At 50.2% G+C, this 5975-nt stretch overlaps 1 long non-coding RNA gene across 1 annotated transcript in view; it reads right to left on the bottom strand.

The window, feature by feature from the left end:
- Window positions 1-4233: 4233 nt before the first annotated feature.
- LOC105545180 overlaps window positions 4234-5975 on the bottom strand; it is a 3105-nt gene continuing 1363 nt past the window's right edge. Inside the window, exon 2 of the long non-coding RNA XR_001006880.1 lies at window positions 4234-5548. This is a non-coding gene — a long non-coding RNA (uncharacterized LOC105545180). The remainder of the gene's footprint in view (window positions 5549-5975) is intronic.

Consider the following 5975-nt stretch of genomic DNA (forward strand, 5'->3'; position numbering starts at 1 on the left):
CCCACCCAACTTTCCCCCTTCCAAGGCTTCCCCATGAGAGGCGCACATTTTCTCTATAAGAGTCAAAGTCCTTTCTCTCAAAACACATTCTTTTCCTCCACCCGTTTCAGCAAGGAGATAAAGCTTCTTTTAAAAGTAACTTCACCTCCCTAACCTAAATAAGCTAACAAAGTTCTTAGCAAGGAGTATATTATAAAAAGAACAGTTTGAGTTTTGTTTTATTTTTCCTGCTAAGAAGAAAAACATGTTTTTCTTTAGAAGGGAGGATCAGCAAAAAAACTTCAAAAGACCTTTTCACTTTCCTCACTTTTTTCCAATCAATAGTAAATTATTTTCAAGGAATCTGCCAAGCAACAGAGTCCTTAAAATGCATTGAAGCTTACTGAAGCAAGTATTTCTGCTGTATGTGCCAGATATCTCTGGGACCTCACCTGTATATGAAAAAGACCATCTCTTTAGTATCCACAGGTAGATGATGAAAATTAAGGAGAGAATGTCCTACCCTGACAGCAGCACAGCAAGTAGTATGTCATTCCAGTTGTGTACATCTGCTGCCCAAGACTCTAATTGTTGCCGCACCAAAAGAAAGGGGAAACCTACCTTCCCGGCACTCATTTGTGGGTGCCTTCTACGGAGTGGATTCATAGCTTTTTGTTTGTATTTTTAATTTCCATGATACTTGTTAGTTTTCAAAACACATTTACATGCATTATCAGAGTTGATCCTCACAACTATTTTGTAGAGTGAATAGTGCAGACATTATTATTCCCATTGTCTATGAGAGGAAGCAGATTCAGAAATATCAAATAAGCCAACCAACTTGACTAAATCAATGACAGTCCGATTTCTAACCTAGTGTGTGTTTTACATCTTCCCTGTACTTTGTCCTTCATGATTTGGAATTGGAAGTTCAGAGGCACGGTCAGAAACTGTTATCTCCCTCAAACCTATGCAGGCACTTTGATGTTCATGCCTGTGTGGGCTGTGAATAGTGCCTGTTTTAGTACACCTAGAGGACTTAGGGGACCTGCAGAGTATGCATCCAATGCTCTCATTTCACAGAAGACAAAACTGAGGCTCAAGAGTCCTTCAGTTCCTGACCAAGGTCCCCAAATCAGGAGCTGCTAAATCTAGGCTGAACCAAAATCCCGTAGTCCCACAAACAAGTTACATCAGAAACCCTTCAGTACCTGATTTTCTGTGTTTTGTTTGTTTGTTTTGTTTTTCTTTCTTTCTTTTAATCTCATATGGGACTATCTCCTCACAAACATTTTTGGACTCAATTAAAGAATGACTAATGGCTAGTAAATGAGTAGATGGGATTAGGGAGACTAATCAAAGAGACACCAGCTTGGACCTACCTCCAACGACATTGAGAGTGATAATGTGAAGACCATACTGCAGACTTTTTTTTTTTTTTTTTTTTTTGAGACAAACTTTTGCTCTGTTGCCCAGGCTAGAGTGCAGTGGCTCCATCTCAGCTCACTGCAACCTTTGCCTCCAAGGTTCTCCTGCCTCAGCCTCCCAGGTAGCTGGGATTACAGGCATGCACCACCGTACCCAGCTAATTTTTTGTATTTTTAGTAGAGATGGGTTTCGCCATGTTGGCCAGGCTGGTCTCAAACTCCTGACCTCGGGTGATCCGCCTGCCTCAGCCTCCCAAAGTGCGGGAATTACAGGCATGAGCCACCTCGTTCAAAAAAAAAAAAAAAGGGAAAAAATGTGTTATAAGAAAAACTGGCCCCAGAGTTTTGGAATCCTGAAATTACTGTTTGTTTTGACTTGATTTGATATAGCTGCTAAGTCAAGGTCTTGTTGCTGCAACTGCTGCTTCCCTCAGCCTTGAACAAGGAAAGCCCAGGCCACAGGGCCTGTGTTCGAGGGAGCTTACTTTGGCCAGGCCCAGCCTCAGCTCTTCCCATATTGCTCTGCGGATGGAGACCTCAGGGACAGTTAGGGGCCCAAACCTATCAGGGACCCCAAAGGGGTCTTATCCAAGGGTTATACACATCACACTTGGGAGTCACTCTGGCCATCTGACTTCTAAGAGCCTTTCCATCTCTAAATTCTGAGATCCTGTCCTGATCTTCTGACTTGTAGCCACCTGGGACTAAGTAGGAAGGAGATGACTGATAGGAAGGCTGCTGCAGGTAATGCCACCCACCCCCTCACCTAGAGGACGCCTTGGAGAGCAAAGCTGGCTCTGGCATCCCCAGGCCCATGCCAGCTGTAGTGACCAGACCAGGCAATTTCCACAGAATCCTCTGAATCATTCCCATCCTCTTTCCACCATCAGCTCCCTCCTGTCTTGGCACCTCGTGATAGCAGTGCATGGTGCCAGTTTGGCACTTCCAGGGCTCACCCCCTCCTAAACTTGCCAGATCAGGTCAGCGAGACAGCACATGTGGGGCACCTGGCTGCCTCTGCCAACTGGCCTCCTCCCCTAGCTGCACCCTTAGACAGCCAGGACCAAGCAGGGGATCAGCACTCTTGAGAGCTGCTGTCCTCTCTCTTCACCCTTTTGGCTCCCACTCCCACCCCAGCTATCAGGGGAGACGATTCTGGAGACCTGACCACTTTCTGGAGCACCAAGTGTCTGTAGGCCACCTTGTAAAACTCAGGACTCCCGAAACAGCACACTTGTGCCTGCAGCATAAACAGGGAGAAACATGTCTTCCCAGGAGGGAATTGTCCTCCACGATTTGGAAGGACAGTGTGAATTCCAACATACACCAGAACCCAAACTAGAGGTGAATAAGACGGGGCTAGGATATACAGTTTTAAAAGCCTTTTTTTTTTTTTTCTGTAGAAAAATGTAAGTTAACTAAATGCAACAAAAGATTTTCCGCGGGTTCAGGGGGTCAAGCAGATGTAGACAAGCGTAGGGGAGTTATTTATGTCAAGTTGGGTTATTGTAAAAGCGAGAGAGAGAATCACCCAGGAGGCTTAGGCAGCCAGTGGGCCAGTGGGCCTGCATGCCGGGGTCAGGGTGGCAGGGCAGTGTGTCCATCCTGGCGGGACAGTAATTGCCCCGGGTCTGACACGACGCCGGGGGCTCAGGGCGCCTCCATCCATCTCCATCCAGTTAGCGACGCGCCCCCCGACCGGGCGGGTGGCCCGGCTTGGACCTCAGCTTCGAATAATGAGAACAATTGTCTCCCCGCCTGGCATAGACCTCCGCCACTCCTCCGGGTTCGCTGCCCCTCTCATTTCTCCAGCGCTGCTTGTTCCCCAGCCTTGGCGATGGGGATCGGGTGAGAGGTCAGCTCCAGATCCAGTGGCCCTGAGCTCAGAGAGCAGCGAAGTCAGGGTGCCCCAGGAGGAGATCCAAGCCTCGGCCCCCACTGCCCTCCGCTCTGCCTCTGCCCGCCACTAACCTACCTCTTTTTCCACCTGCCCAGCGAATCCAGCTGCCCGGCCTTCCCCTCCCATCCAAGAATCCCCGGCTCCTGCCTCTAGAATTTTCCACCAGCGCTGGGGGCTGTTAAAGATTCTGCTCCCCTCTGACAATTTAATAGTCCCAAGTCATCATCTGCGTGACACTGGCCATCTATCTTCTCCCAGGGGAGGACAAAGCGGGGCCTCCCGGACTCCAGACCTCTCCCTCCCCAGCTCTTTCTATTTTGGGACAGCCTCACCACAATGGCGTCCTTATAAACCATAATGGTGATGTTTATGAAGGCCGCAATACCAGTGTATGAAGACAATTTTATGCCTAATTAGAAAATGATGTAACTCGAGAGAAGACAAAGGGAAGCTGTCCCCCTCCCGTTTCTCTTTCTTCAATCACACCCCCTCCCCAAATTTCCTAGGGCCGAACCCCTTGTGAGTGCTTAGGGCTGAAGGACTCTGTTTTGACAGTAGCTGGGCTCCCCGCGCCCCGCTGGCCCTGGCCGCTCGACAGGAGGCGGCAGGCACGTCCCACGGCTCCGGGCGAACGCTTGGGAAGGGGATAGAGGGAGGTCGCCGCGGGGAGGGGGACAGAGGCAGGCACAGAGTCCTAAAGAGATTTGAGACTCGCGCTCCTGCACTTTCTATCCCACGCGGCCCCATCCGAGGGGACCTCACCCCTGGGAAGACTCCAATAAATGCAACCCGGCGCCACTCGATTCCGGGATAATTTTTAATATATATGCAATAAATGTTCACTTTGTTAGATTGAATGACAGACAATAATATCGGCAAATCTTCATATCCATCCATTACCAGCAAATGAGCCGCACAAAGGACAGATTTGCTTTTGATTAATTTATTTGCAGACTCGGGTTGATAAAGCAATAACTATTTGGTTAAACTTGACATTTGGTCTTCAGGGGGTTATCAGACAAATCTCTGTCGCTCGGAAGAGATAATAAAGCTGTTTAAAGGGGATTAATTATTAATTGGCTGCAATTAATTTCCCCCCTTTGCTCGGCTGCTGCCACAATTCGCATCCCTCACCCACAAACAAAAGACAGAGGTTTGCCCTCCTCCCCACCCACTGACCTGGGGCGACGAGGGGATCCCCAGAACCCTGAGTGAAGATGTGATCCCTTGCACCCGGTTATTCCAGTGCAGACTATTTTAATGAACCCTTGGCAAAACCTGACCATGTCTGTCCCCAGCAGCTTTTCTGGAGTCGAGGGTGTGATTAAGCATCAATTTGAGGGTCGTGGATTCGAAGCTGATTTTCTAGTCTCAATATTTCTAGTTATAAGGACATCAGCTCACACCCGTTGTTATATCTAAATCCACACTCCCCAACTTGTTTCCTTGGGGCAGCAGTTTGGGGGCTGAGCTGGAACCTGGGTGTGGGAGAATCACAAGATCGCCATGCTGATGACGCGGAGAGGATTCCTTCTTCGCTCCTTTCCCCTCGCCCTGCAGCGGAAACCCTTCGCATGGCCTCCCTGGCCTGGAACGCGTCCCTGACGACTGCAGGGTACGCAGGGCCCAAGGCCAGACTCTACTCCCGCGCGGATGCGGGAAGATTCCAGGCTGTGCTTGGGCTGTTTTACTGGACCCGACCGAGGAATGAGCCAACCTCAGCACGATTGGGCCAGAGCGAGAGGCATCTTCATGACCCCGAGGTGCCCCTTCCTTTGCTAATAACCTGTCAAGACTTTAAAGAACACATACTGAGACTAAAGCCCACCAATCCTGCCTGGCCACAGCGCAGGCTGCCTCGACCTCTCCGACCTCCACCCGCTTCCAGGGACCTGTACGCTTTCCTTGGGCGCGAGCTCGAGTCCGGGACCGGCAGGGTTCTCACGTTAATCAGTACCGCCTTAATCTGTACCACAGTCCCGTAAATCTGTCGCTCAGCCCATAGCTGGCCTTTGATCTCCAAACCGAGCAGCGGGACAGGTGTTGAACTGCACTTCCCTTCCCGCTCTGAGCCACCGAACAAACTTGGCCATGCTCGGAAAGGATTCCGGTGCTCAGGGAACCTGGGACACAGGAGAGGGTGGGTAGGCACGAATAAGCGGGCTCTAAAAAGTGGTGTGGCTTGGCGATCCTATTCGTTCTTGGCGGGCAGAAAATTCAGTGCGAATAATCTGTAAATGCCCTGGTTGGAGAAAAGATAACTTGTGGGAAGAATGTGACCGGGACGGCCTGGTCAGGTAACAGGCTCGGGTTTCGGTGAGCGCAGTCTGACCGCAGAAAAGCTGTTGGGAAACCTGGGCTTCCGGCCGCGTCCCGCTTTTCCTACTTTCCCATTCCATTCCCATCTCCCTTCCCTTTCCTTCCCTTCTCTACCTTACCCTCCATTCCCTTCCTTTCCCTTCCTAGACATTTAAATAAAAACAAAGATTACACCCACAAAAAGAGCCTTGCCTAGGAGTGCGTGGAAACAGCAAGGGCGCCCGGGCGGGAGAGGCGCCCTCGGTGCGGGGTCCGCGCAGCAGTGGACCCCGCACCCCGGCCCCCAACGGCGCCTAGGAAGTTGTCACTCCTCTTATTTAAAGCCTCAGAAAATGCATTCATGAGATTGT

The sequence above is a fragment of the Mandrillus leucophaeus genome, unplaced genomic scaffold, assembly GCF_000951045.1.
Source record: "Mandrillus leucophaeus isolate KB7577 unplaced genomic scaffold, Mleu.le_1.0 Scaffold320, whole genome shotgun sequence".
NCBI classification, from domain to species: Eukaryota; Metazoa; Chordata; class Mammalia; order Primates; family Cercopithecidae; genus Mandrillus; species Mandrillus leucophaeus.